Source organism: Cyprinus carpio, chromosome A13, assembly GCF_018340385.1.
Source record: "Cyprinus carpio isolate SPL01 chromosome A13, ASM1834038v1, whole genome shotgun sequence".
Taxonomy (NCBI): Eukaryota; Metazoa; Chordata; class Actinopteri; order Cypriniformes; family Cyprinidae; genus Cyprinus; species Cyprinus carpio.
In genome coordinates this window covers 14820186-14842622 of record NC_056584.1, presented here as the reverse complement: position 1 = coordinate 14842622, position 22437 = coordinate 14820186, and the positions used below count along the sequence as shown (strand labels likewise).

The 22437-nt window shown below is 36.2% G+C and overlaps 1 pseudogene; it reads left to right on the top strand.

The window, feature by feature from the left end:
- Positions 1-1484: 1484 nt before the first annotated feature.
- Positions 1485-20416, top strand: LOC109078964 (annotated as a pseudogene).
- The last annotated feature ends 2021 nt before the right edge of the window (positions 20417-22437 follow it).

Genomic DNA, 22437 nt, shown 5'->3' with positions numbered 1-22437 from the left:
TTTCTCTTATGTATTAGCTTAATTTAAGGCCTCCACTATAGTTTGATTTGGCATTTAATCATTTTACATTTACCATTAGGGCAGACGTTGATTGGAGTGATTGCCTTGTGATCCACTGGTGGGTCGCTCTAGAGGCAGAGTAATGCATCATGCTCACCTTCTTCACAGAGACCTAAGCAGTCATCTGGTCCAAGAGCAGCCTATAGCACAGACAGAGACTGGCTCACACACTGTCAAAACAGGCCGACACCATCTTGAACTCACAACAATTCTCTTAAATCTCGGCATTTACAGTGGCAATACATTTTGAATTCTTCACAGATCTGTTGTTTTGAACATTTCGGAGGATGTGAGGAACAATAGGCTTGGGTGTGGTTTGCCCTTAAAATGCCATTTGGCTCTGTTTGTTGATCATTGTGCCTGTGCACCTGATTCTTATTAAACACTGTTTTGCAGAGCAAATAAAATGTTCTGCAATAGTTTATTTACTTTCATTAATTTTATTTTGAATTAGTTTGACATATCTTATTTTGCTCATACTTTTACACTTCACCTCTGTTTTGACATACAACTGGACCTGTTTATTTCAAAGTCCATGTATCACAGTTCGCGTTTTTTTACTTTTTAAAGCTCTTGTGAATATTTCTCAGTATTTAAAGTCAATTACTGTCTTGGCTACAAAAAAATAAAAAGAAAGAAAAAAAAAAGGGAAAAAAAAAGAAGCTAATTTTCACTCTTAATCACAAGGAAAAAAAAGAGTAAAGATGAGATCTACAAAGAAGTTTGTTAACCCAAACTGACACTTAAGAAAAATTACCTTTTTAAAAATCATGTTTTTTGATTATGACAGATAATTATTACTGTAAAAAAAAATGCATTTATGTAATTGGAAAATGTATAGTTAGGCAGCATACTGAGATGATTACTCCTCCTTGCAACTTCCCCTGTGACAACTAGCCCCGGTCTTCTCTACAACGCAGATATCCTGTAAATGTACTTGTAGGCTACTCTTTAATCATTACTGAGTTGCTTTAAACTGTGTGGGCTGCGTCTGCACTGCATATGTAAACGGACAAAGAAAAACTAGCAATAATTAATAATATAATGCATAACATAACTGAGAACCATAAAGCCATATTGTCCTGTTCTAACTTACGAATATTTGCATGCCCCCAAAATGTAGTTTTATTTCATTAGGAACTCTTTGGCTCATTGGACAGCCGCTGATGTGTTTCAGGACGGAAACACACATCTGAGGAAATTGGCTGGATGTGATGTGAACCTCCCCCTGCTGCGCTTTGTGTGTGTATGTGTGTGCGCGCGCGCGCTGATGGTCCAGCAGCTCGCGCTGCAGTCACCCGTCAATGGGACATTCACGTTAAGGACTTTTGTGGCTCCCTCGCGCGCGAATCGTTAAAACACTGTAAAGTTGTTTTTTTTTAGGAATCAAAATACTTTTGTCTGTTCATTGTGAAATTACACTTATGATTGACAAGTATGGGAACTACGCGGGAATCGTTTGGGGGAGACATCGCGCTGCTCCTGCTTCTGCTTCTCCTGTCCTGAAGGTTAGGATTTACTCCATAACAGTCTGATGTCACCTCGCGCTAAATCTACGCTATTTAGCCCTCTTTGTTTGGGGTAAATAACTGTTGAGAGCTAGAAATGGTGAATTACTGTTCAGAGGCTGTATACTTGAGCACTTCACTTGTCGTATTTTAACTCAAATAGAATTTGTCGCCTCTGTGCATCCTTCAGTGACAACACAAGGGCTGTGTCTCAAAACCTAGAGAGCTGCCTAACTAGACTGCGTTTTGAGCGAACCTTACGTTCCTCAGAGACATTTTTATTCCCTTCTACAGCCAAGAATCCACAGCTCGTTAGAACCTGTAATGTGACATCATGAACTTGTTTTCATCTCAAATGAACCCTAAATAGTTTAAATTGTTTTTTGGGTTAAAATGGTTGAGGATTATTTTGCTGACCCGATCCTGAAAACAACTTGTTTTAAAGGTGTATATAGGTTGCTTACTAGGTTTTGATGAGACAATATCATGGTCCAAGAAGTGGTATCATAACCAGTGGAGGTGCTTCTGGCAGAAATGCTTGGCAGGTAGGCATTCTTGTGCTAAAACAAATAAAAAGATCTATAAAACTTGAAACAGAACACAGAACCATTGAATACTGTTCTCGTGTTTTGTTTAGAAGTTTGTTGATTCATGGAATTTTTTTTATTTGTTCATTTTGTTGAGAAATCTAATATTATTCCGATTATTTGCTGAAAAGTGTATTATTATTATTATTACTATATTATTATTATTATTATTATTATTATTATTATTATTATTATGAAGAGTATTATATAAAACAAGCAAGAATATAAGTCACTTTTACTTTCTGTAAATTATGTAGGCCTATTAATTCGAGTAATGAAGAGCAAAGTATTGTATTTTACAGTTTTTGTCACTGCTTTTAATAACATATATCATAAATTTTATGAAACACATTTTATTTATCATGTTACTTACATTTAGTTTTATTTTGCATCCTATTTTCTAATTATGCTGACTCCAAAAAACAGACAATACAGAATCTGTATATGCATGGGGTCTGCATCTTCACTCCCCACCCCCATTCAAAGACCACTGAATGCTACTGGAGAGATTTACCAGACAGTTTTGTAGAGGCAATCTGGTGCTGAAGCCAAAATATGTACAACTCTAATGTGCCACATGGTTCATGCAAGCAATACGCATGTCTCTATACATCATTATATCATAATCCCATTTAAAACCCCTCTGCCCAACTGTACTAACACACCTCTCTCTCAAAATAACTGGAGTTAACTAGAGTCCAACTCGTTCCTGAATAGATCTTAAATCTCAGTGTGTGGCCAGTTGGTATTAAAAAGGAATGGTCACATCGCAACAGCTTGAATACAGACAAAAGTGGAACATAGCAGAGGTTTTACAGCTATTCTGGTCATTCGGAAGACATTTGGCAGTGTGTGAATGCAAAAGTGTTGCATTTGTCTTCGCTCAATAGTGGTTCCTGAATGGTGTTGATGGTGGTGAGGTTATTTAATGACTGAATGAACATTACTTAAAGAGTGAAAAGTGACAAAACAACCAAAGATGCATTCTGATGTTAACTGAATCTCTCAGTCTAAATGATGACGGGAAATTGCATTTTAATGGTCTTGTTGACTCATCAAGTATATCGGTCCTAATAACCTACCAGGAATTGTGCAATCGAAATGGTAAATTTCTTGAAATACAAGTAAAATCAGCAATGATAAGGTCTGTTGGAAGCAGTTTATTGTTTATTTTTTCAAACGAGGCATGTTTGCATGTTGTCATGCAAGTTTTTGATATCATGATATTACTAGATAATACATAATGCATTGTGTGGCTAGATCACATTGAAGGGAGTTACTTATTAAATAACTTATAATTAAGCATTTTAGTGAATGAAAAAAATAATAAACTAACTATATAAACCTTGTTAGTTTTGCAGACACAACCAGACATTATGTTTTTAATGTGAGCTGATATACTGTTAATCTTTTTTACTTAGTAATTAGCATTATTCATAATTTTCTGAGAGGTTTTGACTTTAGCAATTTACCTTAATAAACATTTAAATGAATATTGCCTTGATAATCACCAGGGGGTGATTATCCTACTGAAGGGCTCCTGTTTTAACCTTTGTTAGAGATCATGCGGAAGCACCTTGATTCTTTCCTGTGAGGAAAGGAAAAGCCTGGTGCCGAGAGGTGGTCAGAGGGCAGGTGTGCAGCAGGTGTGCTTAGCTCTGGGCAAACACAATTTGTTTGTCTTCCAAAAGGAAAATACTGCCAGTAAAATAATAGAGTACACAGCTCTGATAACAGATGAGGCTTAAAACCCCCTCATTAAAGACACAGGATGGTTGGCAGCGCCTCTCGCAAAATGGATCTCATCTATTTTATGACAAGCCATCCCATGAAAATGGATGATGACAAAAGCAATAGGTTTTTGTCCATGCTGGGTATACATGTAATCATGTATCTCTGTCTGGTGTCACCACACTTGGTTTGATAGTTTGACATTTAAACAACAGTTTGTTTGGCAGTGTTAAACAGTTGTTTGTCCTTGAATATAGTGTAAAGAGCAAGAGCTCTTGTTTTCTGTTGATCAGACTTTCTTGGCATAAATTTCTTTCTTTATTTCCTATTAACCTTTAAAAATGAAAGTTCCAAAAGGGGGTTGTTGCATGTTGTCATAGAAGCACCATTTTTGTTTCCCCAAAGAACTTTTCACTGAACAGTTTTTTTCTTAATGTGAAGAACCTTTTTACACCATAAAGAACCTTTATGGAAAGGTTCCATGGATGTTAAAGGTTCTTTATGGAGCCATGCATTTGAACCAAAGAACCTTTATTTTTAAGAGTGTATGAAAAACAGAAACTTTGCCCAGTCACCAAATATATGGTAGCAAAAGACATCAGTTAATCTTTTTTTGTCACTATCATCTGTACATACTGTTTATTTTCAGCAGTAAATGCTGCATGTGTAATTACAGAAATAAAAATGTTTAAAGTAATGAATGACTAATAAGATGATGAACTTTTTTCATGAAGGAGAGTATATGTGCAATTAATAATCAAATATATCCTTTGACCTCTAAAGTTACACAGCTGCCCATAGCTATCCATCACACTAGTTGTTTGCATAAAATAAGTCCAGACCCCATGTCACGTATTGTGTGTGAGGCATTGATTTGTGGATACACAGCTTTGACCCTGTTATTTTATCTGTTGGAGTGCCATGGCTTCTGACTTCTAAAACCCAAGAGGACTTTCCTCATGACCAGGCCACAGGAGATTGGCCATCCGATGGGAAGTAACATTAGGGAATCAAGTTCAGACCACCTCACAATCCTTCCCCACCCCAGCCCATCCTGCATCAGCACAATCATTTTCATCAACTGTCATTGTAGACCGATAAATGCCAGTTGATACATTACAATGTTTTTTGTACCTTATTGCATTAAATGATTTAGTTTAGTCTGTCTTGAGCAGTGTATATAAAACCTGTGATTTTCCCCATCGTCATCTCTACTTTCACCATGATTTGAAAAACAGATGTCGGTAGTTACTTTCTTATTCTCTATGTAGATTGTTCATACCCTAAAGAAAATGAGAAACTCTATAGGCCAAATCTTTCATTTAAATCTTTAATGAAGCTCAATGACCTACAATTTTCAAATTTTAGCTAAATTTTGTACTGTATTTTTAAAAGCATATTACTTAAGGTTGTAAAGGTGTTACAAAAGTAAACCATAAGTAAGATGTATTGTCTTGTACACACATTATACTGATACATGTTTTAAAAAACTAATCTAATGTAAATTAAGTGATTTTATTCAAGTCAAAAATATTATTTATGACTGAATCCTTCTAAATGCATTAGGATACACCATCAAAAGTAACCTGAAGGGTTAGAGCAGGTAGAAATGGCGCCAATAGTGTTGTTTCAGTATCGTAATAAAGGCTGTTTTCCTCATGATGATCCATTGTGTGCCGTGGACATTAAGGAATCACCAGAAACCACATTCGGACTAATTGCACAGCTTTTGTACCTATTGGAGTCGTAGCCCAGATCCCTCAGTTAGTTATGGGTCACATTTCTACCCCGTGCATCAGTGGAATCTAATTTGCTTTGCAGGACAAGAAGACATTGATTGAAATTTTGTCCCAAGGCGTTTGGGGCTCTCGATTTCTACATGGGTCTTTTACATGTTATTTTCTTGTGGCCATTGATGCATGGTGTGTTGGACTGATCATTTACAACAATGAGCAACCAACACAACGGCTTAGTTAGGACCTAACTGTCCTCGTTTGGTCTTGTGTGTGTTTGAAGGGGGAAAAGGTGCTAAATTCTGAATGGCTGTCATTTTGAGATTCATTCATTACCTGGAAATGAGTCAGTGGAGTCCGAACTACACTGAGACTTTTAAAAATTCAGATGCAACCTTGGCATTAATACTGTAATCCTTTTCACTGAAACATTAGTAATTTGCTAATTTATACCTGCTCTAATCTTTAAATTCAGTCTTGTTGGTGTAATCAAATATATCAGTGAAGTCAGTTCATTCTGATTTGAATGAAAACACTTAATTTACATTTTAGGTTACATATTTTCAAGATGTGGTTGGTTTTACATTGCACTTTTAAAATGCAAGAACTTAGCATTTAGGAAATGCCAGCTCTTTATGACCTAACAGCTCAAACTCAATAGTCCATGGTAAATTCACCCACTGGTCCATTTCAACCATGCACTCTGAATTTTAAGACTCAGCAAGTAAAAGTCATAAAAAATTGTGAGTATGTGTTTGAAGCAGTGGAGGGGAACACTGAGGGACATCCTGAGTAATGAATCATACTGGAGGTTATTTCAGAATATTCTAAAAAAACAAAAAAACAAAAAAAACAAACCAAAGACGAATAGAAAAAAGGCATCCAGGTTTTGTTTCTGTGTTTAGTATAATCTTGACTGTTGTTTTGTCTCTGTCTCTGGATTATTATTATATATATATATATATATATATATTATAACATCAAGTGAATAATGTTGGAAATTGCTTATCGTAATGATACCATCCAAGAGAACATGTTGTTCAAAGGTCCCTCATTTATGAGCTCTAATGTCCCATCCAATCCCAAAAGAGATTATAAAGTAAATACAAACACATACTGCCTTATCCCACAGGATATGTGAAATTAGATTACTTAATGACAAACGTCCATTCCGTGCTTACGTTAATGGGATGCTGAATTACATTGCATTTCTGATGATGATCGATAATGTTGCTGTTTGATAACAGCTTTAGATATACACTTTAGGTATGTTTAATTGTACTCTTTTCAGATTCTATTATAGAAATCTACCATGTTGCATTTGGCTAATACAATAATTTAATTGTACGATTCTTGTCTTTTTAAATCACTCTGCTATCTTAAACCTTCTCAGTGTCGCATACTGAAGAAAAGGGACCCGTGCACATTAGAGTGAGGGGAATTTAACCATAATAATCAAAAATAATAGTCCCGTATTGAATTATAGCATAATTGGCAGCCTTTTAGTTAATTAAATCGTTGTGGTCACAGAGTAATGATTCTCATTACTATATTATAGAGATTGAGTCTTAATCATTTGCTTAGTAATTAAGTATGTTTACTTTGATTAGTCCTCTTACACTACATCCATAGTGTCTCTTATGGATCTTGATTTAGGATAAAAGATGGAATAATCTGTATGGAATAATCAGCATAATTTTTATACTTGATTTTTATTTTATTTGTATTTTTTATTAGACACATTGAAATTAATTATAATGTGAAAATTGTTTAATATTGTTATTGGAAATAATAATAATATTATTATTATTATTGTTATTTTATGGTTATCGGCTGAATGTGCTCGACTGTTGATTAATATTGCTATTGATTGGCCTGCTACTTCTCAGTTTGGGACATCACTGGGGACAGATGCTCTGCACATTGACCTTGGCCAAAAGGGCAGGGGGCAATAGACCAAGATCAGCATGCCTTATGATGATCCCAACAGATATAAGTTCTGTTTGTCAGACTGAATCATTATCAAGATTACACTACAGTGATATTTACAGCCATTGTAGCTGCAGACATGAAGCTATATGGGAATGCTAGTGATTGCAACAAACACATCCCTGTGTTTACATACAGCATGTCATGAATGGAGCCCTTTGAGGAGTAAGTGGATTATGGAAAGTGGATTGCTCTGACTGCTTGTTTCCCGCCTTTTGACGACTTCAAGGAAATGGCAAGAAAGACCCATGCACTCTTCCAGCTCCCATGATCTCATATAGATGGTACATTTGTGTGGCGGTGTGCATGTTGAGCTAATTGACATCCTGTCTTTGAGCAGTCCGGTCCAGAGGTCGTATATCCATTAACCTGTTCTCTTGCTGAGAGATCTTGCTTGAAAAAATGCAGGCCTCACCATTGTAGAGACTGATGCTAATTCAGGTCATCGCGTATGTCTGTTTGATTTTAAATGAATGCTCTGCAATGACTGTGGATTTATTTAGAACGGATTGGTCTCTTGTCATTTGATAAGATTGTTGAATCATCAGAAATGATTCAAGTAGCAGACTCAAGAGTCACTCTAGGTTAAGATGAAGAGAGCTGGCACACCTTCTTTTGTCCCATAACAACAGTGAACAAATCACTGATGGAAATAATGTGCAGTTGTTTCATATAATGTATAATTCAAAATTAATATGACACAGGATTTAACTTGTTAAGCTTTTCCTGTCTTGTTTGTGTGTATGTACACGTTAGGTTCAAAGTCAATTTCGCCTGTGAGCTGAAATCAATATGTCAGATTGCATCATAGTGTTTACAACCATGATCCATGATGTGGCTGTGAGAGGTCAGAGCAGTGAGCTCAATCTGATCAAGTGATCAGTCATAACTCCAAACATCCGTCCTTCTGCCGACACCTTAATACTCGCATAATGCTCGTCCAACATCCCACATCCTGTTGTACTTGACTCACTGAAAACCTCATGGTCAGTCTTGTGATGTCATAGCATCATTCCTCCTTTGTACTGTTTTTGATTCCGTGAGTTAATTAGCTTGATATAAACTGCTTTCTGTTGGCTTACGGCCTGGAAATAAATTGAATTTGGAATGATTCAAATCAGTTGGATAGCTGTAGTTTGCAGCTGCCACACCACAAAAGTTTAGAAGTCAAATGACTCAAGATTATTTCTTACCTTGGCTCGGGCCATCAAAACACTGATTATTGAGTTTAAAAGGTTTTAGAAAAGTGTAACAATTTGAAAGTTAATGGTTTTCTTTAAATGCTTAATGTGAAATGAATGTACATACTGTACACATGCTTTGAACCACTGACAAAGATCGACATATTTAAACTCTTAAACAGTGCTTACTTTGTTCTTCATTAAATTTAATCACACAACATTTACGTGAATAATTAAGGAGAGAAACTGATTGATACATTGAAGATGCAGTGTTGTTAGAGCAATTTATTCATGCTTGTTGGATCCTTGTCGACATTTGATCATTAATCACTGCAAACATTTGGTTCTGGCCAACACTTCTATACTTCTCTATCTTCTGTGATAACATACAGTATATGGTCCAGAGTTTTATTGCATTTTTAATCCACTTTTGTCAGAAAAATGTATAATAATGTCAACTTTTTTGGCTGTCCGATTAATTAATGTCAAAAATCATGGCTGTACTTACTTATGGTTTATTCATCACACATAATGCCGGGGCCAAGTTGAAAGCATTGCATTGTGGGATACAGTGTTCCAGTGTGCTTTGTTGTATATAGCACATGTTTTAAAAGGTATTCTATGCATACAGAAAATATGCCTGCTGTGTATTCTGTATGTATGTACTGTGTATACACTGCGGTATATAGACATATTTGGATAAGTGATCGCCCTTGTCTATATGCTTCTATAATTTGTGACTGTCTGTCAAAATCCCTGAATCCTAGAGTAGAACAACAAGGCAATGTTCTGCTTGTATTACATTGTTCTTAGTCTGAGAATCCTTGTCCCAGAAGGACCACACAACTACTCCAATTTCATGTGTTTATTTAAGTACAAATGAAAGTAAATGCTATCAGTGCTGCTCTGAATGTCAGAGTGGCATAGTGCTGCTAAGCGCTCCACCTGATACACTGACACCGGATGATAAATGAGTGTCACGGCAAAATCCAGTGGCTTGTTCAACACAGTATCTGCATCAGCTAAGATTAATGCTGCCATCCCTCAGCTCTCCTGCGGCTATGGTTTATGAACCAAGCACACTTGGTACTTACAACTTTCACTGAAAGACGCACCTGAAATACAACATGGATTTCAGCTAACAGCTCTGACAGCTTCTTTTAAGGCAATGAATTTTCAAGTACTTTTTGGGTTTCAGGGCCTGGTCATGCAACACTTTATACAGTTTTATCACATCTTAATAATAAAACAAAACTACTTCATCCCTCAGCAGGTGACATTAGGGGGAAGGGAATTTGATTGGATAAAAATTTGAGAATGTGAGATGAAATCATCAACATTTTGTGTTCTGTTTCCTTACATGATAAATGTAATTGTATAAGTGTGTTTCTGTATCTGCTAAGCTTTTTCTCACCTTTTAGCAGTACACTAGCATACTGATGGCTTCAAAGCTAGATCCACTACAAAACTGCAGAAGTTTAATTTTGAATTCATGAGGTCTTCAAAGAATGTTTTATGTCTGCAAATGTGACTGGCGACCCCCTAAATAAAAAGAACACAAACCAGTTCTGTGTTGTCTTTGTGTCTGACAAGGCATTTAATAAAAAGGGTTGTAGTGTTCCTGACCGTGTCTCCATCCTTCAGGAAGGTTGGCCACATTGTATCCATCAATCCGGCCTCCTGTCATCCCAGCACAGCAAAATTAAATCAATGTCTGAAACCAGAGACAAGGCTTCAACTGCAGCAACAGAAATAGAAAATCTAAGTTTTGCTGTCTGCTAATGATATTAGTACGTTCCTAAGTGGCCGCCCACCGTCGTCGGACAGGAACACAGGAGAGATATAATTACAGCCTGAACACTTGCATCTCCATTTACTGGTAAAACACATGGGGATCTTACAGTGTTTTATAGATTACCCTTCCCTCCCCACCCACCCCACCTCCATCCACACTCGCCCTGCAGGTAATGATTCATTTCTAGGCAGTATTATGTTATCCACTGTAATTAAACTTCCCAAGGTGAAACCAAGGAGAATCGGAGACCACATCATATTGACCATGTGAGAAATTCATTAAAAGACTAGTGTCAATGTCATATGAGAAGCTGTTTCATTTTTCGATGACAGAGGAGTGAGGGCTATTTCAACAGAAAAGCGGATGTGTTTAATGAGTTCATTGCGTAAACTGGCTGCTTGCATGGACGTTTCTGTTGTACAACAGATTTGAGATAAGCACCAGATCAATAAAGGAACATATGATAGAGTTAATTTCAAACTTGTGAATGCATTATGAGCGCCAAAGGTTAAATGAGTTTTTTTTTTAATTGAATGTTTTTTTAAAATCACTTAGAGAGAATCAACAGTCGAATATTGCTTTACCAAATGCACTTGCACAAAATACCACCTGTAAACATTATTTGAAGGATATTTTTTTTGTGTTTTTTTGAAGTAGGAACATCTCAAAATTGCCTGAAGCTGAAATATTGCTTTCATGATTATGGGAAGTGTTTAAATGAATGTCCACAATGAACAAAGTGTGACATTTCATGTGTATTTTGGACAGGTTCACCTTGGACTGTATTTTCCTCAAAGGGTGTACACAGAAAGCATCTATGTGGGTCAGCTACAGGGATCACCGGTCCTTCAGGTCCATTCAATGCCGGAAAGCCCTACAGAGAGGCCCTATTTCACCTTGTGCACCCATAGAGACACTTACGCATCATGGTTTCACATGGATGAGGCAACTGGGGTCCTTTCAATGAATAAAACCCTGGAGTGGAGTGACTTCAGTAGTATACGTGAGTTTGACATGGCTTTATTTAAATATAGTATATTTATTTAAATTTATATTCTCCTGTAATGTTACTCAATATTTTGCTGATATATCATATAATCTATTATAAACCATTATTTTAATGTAAGTGATACTGTCTCCTGTATCAAAGTTTTGTGCTTATATATTAAAGCTATATTAAGTATTTATTATATTAATGATAGTTTTATTTTTTTTCCAGTAAAATATCTAAACATGCTTAAAACTTACTTAATTTGATGAAGCAAAAGCATAATAAATATCTTTGATTTCCAAGAATATGTCTTTATTTATTAAGTTTGCAAATTGTTTTGATTCTTTATATGTACATCCACTAAATTTAGTTTTTGCTTTAAATAAGATAAACAATTTGCCAATGAGGTAAGAAATATTACAAGTCTTAAGTACTCTATTTAAATATTCTCTAAAAATCCTAAAACAAAAAGATTTTTTAATAGTTTAGATATTTTTACTAGAAAACAATGGAAAATATTGATTACTATATATATATATATATATATATATATATATATATATATATATATACATTGATTTTTATTTATTTTTTATATTTTTTTTTTTGCAGTGCAATGTAATGTGATTCATGATAGTGTCCTCTAGAGAACCTTGACAGTTTAACATTGGGATAAATTACACTCTTGTTAAAGGACACATGCCTCATTCCAAAAAAAAAAAAAAAACATACCTCACAATGTCTGTCCTGCAGGCAGCAGCTCGGTCAGGCCTGTGAAGGATATCAACCTGAAGGTCGGAGTCTCTTCAGTGCCCATGCAGAAAGCTATATGCCGCTTCCTTCCAACAGTGGAGGTCAAACTGATATTCATTAATGACACAGCGCCCTCCTGTGGTCAGGTCGAGCTGAAAACACTGTGTTTTCCTGACAAGGTTTCAAACCCCCACATCACAGAGAATCGTCTGCAAGGGGCCCTGCGGCAGCTCCGGCGCTTTACACACATGAACATTTGCCCCAACTACACCATCAGTTATGCAGTGGAAACAGGTACAAACCAAACCCAGTGTAAATATTAAGTCTTTCTGCATATTACAGTATATTGAGATTCATTTTCTGTTATTTCTTGTATTAAATTCAGTCTCTCCAGCTCCATTTGCTGTTGACAGCTCCACTTCTGAACTGGTGGTCACGGCACCCGTGGACCGTGAGGAGAGTGAAGTGTACCATCTGGATTTAGTGTGTATGATACGAACAGAAGAAAAGCTGGAGAAGTTCTTCAGTTCTCTGCACGTGAACATCTATGATGAGGACGATAATCCTCCTTACATGAATGGGACTGACACTGAGGACATCAAAATAGAGTTTAACCGCAGTGAGGTAGGTATAAGGCACTGTAAACATAACTGTCTCACATCTTCATAGACTTTTTACGATCATATACTGTATAAGAAATATGAAAGTATTGAATAATGGAAGTCTGTTTCCTTTTGTAGGGTACTGTCTATGGAACTCTGTTTGTATACGACAGGGACACAACGCCTGTTTAACCCCACAACCTAATTCAGAATAAATTAGTGGGCACCTTAATGACGAATGACTCCTGGATCAGAAACACTTTTACTATTGAACACAAATTTAGGGAAGAAAAAGCCATCTTTGGAAATGTCCGCGGGACAGTTCATGAATACAGTGAGTATAAGAAATAAAATTAAATTTTTAACTTTTTTACACATAAATAAATTAAGAAAACTACTTTTTTAATAAGTAAAAAATCATGTACTGTACACTCACATAAGCAATTATGTTGATTCACCAAATATTAATAAACTGACAGTATATCAAACATGTTTGATATTTTGAGCCGAACGTAGAACACTTTTTTGCTTTAATCTGTCATGTCAACAAGGCACATGTGTTGGGAATAAACTGAAATTCTAGTTGTGTGATCCCCAGTCATTTAGTTTTTTCTCTGTGTATAAAGCATATTATGCCTAGTGTTTTAAAAATTTGTTCAAATTTTAAAAAAAAGTTCTAGCTTTAACCATTTAAAGCTCTGAAACTGCTGCTGCTGTATAAGCGTCCGATATGAGTCCTGTACAAGTCCAAGACAACTGTGAAACAATTACTGAGTGCACCATAATTGAATAGCTTTTTTAGATTATGTACTGAATTGTTCTTTATTCTGTTTTCTGCCCTCAGAGTTGAAACTCAGTCAGAATCTGTCTGTGACAGAGCAACGCTCATTTCAGTTGGACTACCTAGTCAGTGACACCACCTTCCCAGGCCCAGAGGGAACAGTGCTGTTACATTTCAATGTGACTATCCTGCCGGTTCCTATTCACTTCTCCAATATCACCTACTTCTTCACAATGTCACTGAAAGCTACAACATACTCCCAGGTGCATTAATGATGTTTTTAGTCATTTTGAACATGTGCAAGCAGGAGTAGAGAAGTGCTATTGTCTGTATATATTAAACAATATAGCTATTATTAAACATTATTTAAACATTAATACAGGAATAGTTAATTCAAAAGTAACAATTTCCTCACCATTCAACCATCCAAGATGTAGATGAGTTTGTTTCTTCATCTAATTAGATTTGGAGAAATTTAGCATTGCATCTCTTGCTTACCAATGGATCCTCTACAGTGAATGGGTGCCGACAGAATGAAAGTTTAAACAGCTAATAAAAACGTCACAATAAATCACACAAGTAATCCACACAACTCCAGCCCATCAATTAACGTACAGTAGGTGTGCTTATAAGAAACAAATCCATCATTAAGACATTTTAACTTTAAACTGGAGTTGTGTGGATTATTGTGATATTTTTATCAGTTGTTTGGACTCTTATTCTGATAACATCCATTTACTGTAGAGGTTCCAAGTGATGCAATGCTAAATTTCCCCAAATCTGTTCTGATGAATAAACAAACTTATCTATCTTTGATTGCTTGAGGATGAGTTTATGTAACGAAAGTAAACATTTTAGGTAAATGCTGCCTTAAAGCTGTCGTTACGACACTGAGCATACAGCGTCTTGTTTTCTATTGGCTATGTATGATAAAAACACAATTAGATTTTTTGACCCCTATTGCTGTGTGAAATGGCAATAGATGGTTAAATAGCCATAAGAAAAACTATAACCATCACAATTCACAAATATCAATACATTTTCCATGTAACATGGAAATTGCAATGTTTTATTTATTTATTTTTTTTTTTGCTGTATTTTTTATTTGAAATTTCTTAGATTATAAAAGAAATTGCAATTTACCTCACAGATTACTCCAGATGATAGACACTAATGTATCGTTTGTGTCTTTTTTAGAGTTGGAAGTGTCTGGGGTGGAGAACTGTCTGAAGTTTAAGGGCATTGATGTCACTTATCAGTTAGAGATCGCAGACAGGAACATCTCTGCCGATGCTCAGTCATGTTATAGGGCAGTTGGCCTTGCACAGACCCCGAATGAGAAGACCGGTGTGCTCTATGTGAACGACACTGAGGTGTTACGCAGACAACAGTGCCAAGAGCTGCAGTATGTAGTTATTGCTGAGGAACAGCAGAGCAAGTTTCAGGCCAAGACGCAGCTCGTCGTTATTTTTGAGGGTGAAGGTAAGGTCAACAGGTCACAGGGCTTACGGCCAGAATGACAGTGGTGAATGCAACAGCTGCTGATCCAGGTTTTTCCTATCTGATTGTGCCATGTAGCAAATCTCATGAAGCTGGATGAGCAGCGTGTTTTGCCTTGTGCAGAAAAGAGACAGCGAGGGGAGTGTGAGGCGTCTCGAGGCCTGGGAGCCCCAACAGCATGCCAGTGGAGACAAGGCAGAGATAAAGGTTACCCACAATTCCCTTGAATCCAATACACTGCACTTACCGTATTACTGTGGAGCTGTTTCTATCATTCAAAAGGACAAATTGTGTCATTGTATTACCTTTGCAGGAATATCTAGAAAATATTCCACCTGTTCCCCTGACCTCCGAACGTGTCCAGATGCTTACTGTGATGCCATTGAGAGCAAAAACATATCCATATGTCCTCAGGATTGCTCCAGTGAGATAAAATTTGAGTTTTTATTGTGTGTGTGTGTTTTTTGTGCCTTTTTATTTAATATTAAAAAAAAAAAAAATAGTTTACATTCATTTTAGTTAGACCAGCATAATTCTGCAATTGTGCTTTTTTAGAAAGTGCAGCAACTATAACAATAAATGTGTCTTTTTGTCAGGTCAGCCTATAATTGGGGGTTACGAGAGGGACCTGTATGGAATCAAAGCTGGACATGGGACCTGCTACTGTTTTTCAGGAAAGTGCTTCTGTGAAAAGGATGAATCAGAAGGTGATTTTTTTTGCCCTTTAGAAGCTACAGAAGATATTTACATGGTTCCCAGAAGAGAAAATAAGTACAATTTACCCTTTACTGAAGAACTATGGTCAGTTTAAATGCTCAGGACATCCTGAGTTTCATTACAACTGGTTAATTTTCATGTATATGTACATTTAGGTTTTTTTTTTCTTGAGGGCAATATGTAAACATCTGTAGAATGTAGTTAAAACAAAATTAAATTGCCCAAAAAAAAAAAAATCCATTGCATTGTTTGTAATTGTTTTTCAGACTCTATGTGTGAAGAAATGTGTAAGACCATCATTGCAACTGGTGTCCTCCTCTCCTTCATTGTCTCCATTGTCCTGTCCTCGTACTTTATCCACTGTTACCACAAGAGCACAACTAAGCCTCCCATCGCCTCAGCTGAAATGACTTTCCGCCGACCAGCCCAATCCTACCCAATCAGTTACTCAGCCAATAATGTTCGTCGAGCTTCTCTAGATTCCATGGAGAATCAGGTGGCCATTGAAACCTTCAAAATACCCGTAAGTCTTGCTCAGTGTCTTTACTTACTTGGTCTTTACGTACATAGTTAATTCATGCATGATGATGTTTTTGGTATAAATTGGAACTGATTAATGAAATGATTTACTGATTAATGAGATTGTTTGATGTGTAAAGATTTTTTTTTATCCTTTCTATTAACAGGAAGATCCAAAGTGGGAGTTCCCTCGAAAGAACCTAGTGCTGGGTAAGACTCTTGGAGAAGGAGAGTTTGGGAAGGTTGTGAAGGCCACGGCTTTCCGGCTCAAAGGAAAAGCTGGATACACTACAGTTGCTGTAAAGATGTTGAAAGGTATGCAACTCAAAATCAGATCAAAAGCTGGATTAGTTTTAAAAATTGTGTAATGACTCCTAAGCATTCATTTTTTTTTCACCACAGAAAATGCATCTCACAGTGAGCTTCGAGACCTCCTGTCAGAGTTCACGTTGCTCAAGCAGGTTAATCACCCTCATGTGATAAAAATGTATGGAGCTTGCAGCCAGGATGGTAAGACATTTTAGTAAAAAAAATCTATGTTTAATCTGGCATGCATTTTTTTTTAGTTACCTTGTGTGCTCATATAAGCTTATCTGTTCAGGTCCATTATACTTAATCGTTGAATACGCAAAGTATGGCTCACTGCGCAACTTCCTGAGAGAGAGCCGGAAAGTTGGACCCAGCTACATGGGCAATGATGCCAACCGCAACTCCAGCTATTTGGAAAACCCAGATGAGAGAGCTCTGACCATGGGTGACCTCATCTCCTTTGCATGGCAGATCTCCAGAGGAATGCAATACCTGGCTGAAATGAAGGTGTGTCAGCAGTTTAGCGAATATCCATCACTGAATATTTAATGTTTTCTTTTAAAGAACAAAGTTATAATGAGAGAAAATATGTTTAGCTTGTTCACAGAGACCTGGCTGCCAGGAATGTGCTGGTGGCAGAGGGAAGGAAGATGAAAATATCCGACTTTGGTTTATCTCGAGATGTTTATGAGGAAGATTCATATGTGAAGAGGAGCAAGGTTGATATATCTTGTTGATTTTTTTTAATTTTAACTGTGGCAAACTTGTTACATCCTATGCTTTACAGATATTTAAATATTTGTGCTTGAGAAAACCGTCTTAATACTCTATGTCATAATGTGCTCTCAATTTCTAGGGTCGTATTCCTGTTAAATGGATGGCTATAGAATCTTTGTTTGATCACATCTACACCACACAAAGTGATGTGTAAGTAATGCAGCATGTCTGAATACAATTAAATCGTCTGTATGATTTACTCAGAAATTGCTAGTCATTTTCACAAATAATTACAAAGAAATGTCAAGTAACAAATATTTTTTAAAGTGAGGATTTATTCCACTATAACTTTACAGTACAATCTCTCATCTCTCTCTCTCTCTGTTTTCTTGCATTAGCTGGTCTTTTGGTGTCCTCTTATGGGAGATTGTAACTTTGGGTGGAAACCCCTACCCAGGCATCGCTCCAGAACGGCTTTTCAACCTTCTGAAGACGGGCTACAGGATGGAGAAGCCAGAGAATTGCACGGATGAAATGTGTGTACATCAATTGAATGGGTTGTAGATTTGAGAGCTGAATGAACAAATCATTTTCTAAAACCAATATGTCATCATGGGATATTTATATAGTCTTTTAACATTTAAGTTAGCATATTTTGCTTTATATGACTTTAGAATGTCTCATACAATATTATGGACACAACATGTACTTAAAGAGATGTTCTGTATCAGTTGATGAATGCTCTGTTATGTAATATAGGTACAATCTGATGCTTCGTTGTTGGTAACAAGAGCCAGATAAGCGTCCTACTTTCTCAGACATCAGCAAAGAACTTGAGAAGATGATGGTGAAAAAGCAGAGTAAGAATACAACAAATACGTTCTGTCACATCACACACAGACACTTCTGATGAACTTCACAAATCATGTATGAACTTTAAGTCAAACATCCCAATTAAAATAGTAATTACACACTAATTACTTTATACATACATTACGATTCAAAAGTTTGGGGTCAGTAAGATACAAGTACTTTTATTCCACAAGGACACATTAAAAGAATATAAAGCGAAGTAAATGCTGTTCCTTTAAACTTTATATTCATCAAAGAATCCTAAAAAATGTATCACAATTTCCACAAAAATATTAAGCAGTTATTGTTTTGTTGTTGTTGTTGTTGTTGTTTTACTCTATTTTCAATTCAATAAATGCAGCCTGGTTGAGCATAAGAGACTTTTTTCAAAAATTATTTAAAAATTCTTACCGGCCCCAAAGTTTTGAATGGTAGTCTATGTTTATTCATTTATGATGCCATAAAAATGTAATTCTCCAAGGTAAGTGATGATGTTAAAACAATGTGAAAACAATGGATGAACACAGATGAACTGTCAGCAACTTGACACCAAAAAAAAAGCTGTTATATTTTAGAATAAATTAAATGTCAGGCTGGCCATATTTATACTTAAATGTACTGTCATTCATTTTGTTATGCTAACCTTTAGCAACTAATGTAATTTGATGATGAAGTATGTGATGTTACACTGAAGAGTTATGGTACCCCTAGTCCGATTTTCATAACTGCGTGTTTCCCTTCATCAGGACTATCTGGATCTCGCAGCCTCCACGCCAGCAGACGCCCTGCTGTATGACGACTCCCTCTCTGAAGAGGATACACCTTTAGTGGACTGTAGTAACGCCCCTCTCCCTCGAACCCTCCCCTCCACTTGGATTGAAAACAAGCTCTATGGTAGAATTTCCCATGCATTTACTCGATTCTAATACAGGGAACAAAATCACTTTATGTTTTTGCCTTCCATTGGAAGTGCTGTGATTGTGCTAAGGGCATGGTTGCCACTGACTTATGAATACTGTTCATGTTTTATAGATTCAGTTAGTGCTCTAGTGTCTGGATCTAGGGATCAGATGTTTCATTTGGACCTGCTTCCGATGTACTCTACTATTTGAAATATTCATTTTAAAAAGCTTTAATGTACAATATTATTACTACTGATAAAATAAATAAATAAAGCATTTTCATTTATATACACAAAACTTAACGTGTATTATGTTCAGTTAGAAAAAAATATTATTTGTAAGATGTGTGTATTTTTCTACTGGTTTGCAGCACTTTAGGTTAAGTTTTACATTTGAAACAGGTCCCGTGTGCTCTGGATGTGCTCTCTCTGTAATATTCTGAACATATTACAGAAAATGAGTGTTTACAGTAGATGGAGTCAGTTCTGAAAGCAGTAAGGCTTTTGAATTAAACTCTTCTTTTAGATCATATATCAAGATATGCAAGACTCTGTTAGCTCTCCCCAAAATGATGGCATTAACAGTAAGCAATAAAACGGCCAGCAGTAAGGCAGTTGCTATGCAGAGACTCCTTGATGTCAGTTATTTCTGGGAGTACACAAAAAAACTTTTAGTAGAGTACTGAATATCTGTTTCATTTAAAATGATTGTACATAAACTGGCAAAGACCAACAGCAGTAACAATACTGATGTCATGATGATGTCCCCCCCCCCCCCATAGAATAGATGGTGTCACCTCAGTGGAAATATTGACATGAATGACCAAAAGCACTCAAAGGACCAAAGAATCATTCATGCTTCTATTTACCACATGCTCAAAATCTTCATTCATGCTGTTTCATGCTGTTTAATGCTCAAAAGCTGAGGCTGAGTTTTCGTTTGAGAGCCTTACTGTCTGGACTTAATGCTTCCTCAGTGCAGAAAAATGATATGTTCTCGTTTTTTAGGCATGTCATACCCCGAACTGGCCAGAGAAGAGCCCGGTACCGCTCAACAGACTCGATGCCACTAACCCTGTCTTTACAAGATATGCCAATGATAGTGTTTATGCAAACTGGATGGCTTTGCATTCTCCCGCAAAAATTGTGGACACGCTCGATAGTTAAAAAAGCAAACCAAAATCAGTGGTGGAAAAAAGACGTGGGGGGTGGGTGAGATGTGTATATATTTATATGATACTGTATATATGTTGTTTGATGATAAAGTCGGTTCCCTTTTATTTCTGCTGTTGTGTAGAAGATGGGAGGATGGTAATAGATTTTAAATTGGCTGTAATTGCATAAAACATGCTTCACGCAGCTCATAGGTGATTGTTACCACAAGGCCCTGTCAGCCGTGTTGTATCACTGCATGACTCTGTACAGTTTAATGTCCATGTTTAAGTGCCTGTGCCGCTTCTGTTAGAAAACACCAGTTATAAATGCATGACCAAGACAATCTTGGTCCCACTCCAGGAATTAAAGGGAGCTTCTTTACCATCACTTACTGCAGATGTTTGCTGCAAAGATTGGATATGTTTATTTGGGAAAAAAAAAGCTGAGTTTGTTTCTTCTTGATTATGTGACAGAATCAATTACTTTATGTTTTTTTAAATGTTGCTATTTTGCTCTGTGGTAACTACGAGTTATGAATATTGCCATAACAGAGTATTGATATTTTTAATTTAATGTCATATGGTGATTTCATTTTCATTGTGCAACAATAACTACAATACATAAAACTGAGTGTGATTCCTCATTATGTTGTCAAAACTTTACTTTTCAATCAATAAAACTGTTAGAAGATGTCAAGTTTTATGTGTTTTTATGCTATTACAATCTCAGACTTCATTAAAGAGTTACAAAGAATAGGTCTAATTATTTACACAAGTAGATTCAAATGTGGTAACATTTGTTCATCCTGACATCCTAAGGTTTGAGGCATGGATTTCATGACACATTTCTATACTTTGACCACAAAAATGAATGAATTAATTTATTTATTAATGATATGAAAAGCAAGTCCAAAGTACCCTGTGTAAATATGTAATTTGGCATGAAACCATCAATGTGAGGTTTCATTCAGTTTGTCGTGTTGCTCTATGAATAGGAAGATTTATTTAAATCAGATGGGACTCACATTAAACGTTTTTCCTGGCGTAAGTGGAGCAGCAGCACGAATAGAGAAAAAATACAAACCTATACACATCACACACCATTTAAAAAAAAGGAAGTGGTTTTAATCTTCAAAGCAGAATTTCAAAAATGGCATAATTATAGTGAATTTTGTTAACCATAGGTTTTGTAAAACATCTAGACGGGCTTTTATTTTGAAATTCTGCGGCTCCTAGCGGAAGTAACCTGCGTTTTTATTGTGCTTACTTTCTTCATTGCCCCGTGGCGATCTGCTCCTACGTTTATTATGCTCGGTATTCTGTTGAACAGTTGCATGAAGAAGCGGGTACAGAAAGCCTCATACAGTTACAACTACCGAGGTAAGTGTCGCACATTTCCGTGTTTATTTTTTAAAACAAATTCAACCTCGACGTTTTCTTCCACAAGTTATATTGGTAACGTTAGATTTTTCTTGTGCGTGCAACAACATTTTGCCACAGATCAGTCAGCCAGATGTTTCCCTGTGCGCGTAAAGGTGTATTTTTTTGCCGATTTAGAAACAAACTTAATTAGTTTTATTCAGAGTCTTAGGTGCTAGTTTATAATGAGGCGCAAGCACGGAACGTTATATAGCTAGAGGAAGAATTGCGTTTTACATATTTGTACATGTGCATAAAATTCATAAAATTCAGTGTATGGGATAATGTGTACAGGCTGTCGGCAAAATAAACAGCGTGATCTGATCAGGTGTGCGACCCCCCGATAAAAACACAGCTACTTGCCAAATTAATAAATACTTGTATATGAAATATTGATCTTTAACTTTTGTTAAAACTTTTAAGTTATCATTAACGTCTTAACACGATAACACGTAATAGATTATACATTATTAGTATGGATATATCACAATTTGTTGTATTAACTGTTCTGAAGTTAAACAGCAAGGCACTACTGGGCGTTAAATTATTTTATATATTTTTATCATCTTGTCTGGTCCACATTTTTTTTTTTTTTTGTGTTTAGTCTAAATATACTGATAAGGAAAATATATTATTAA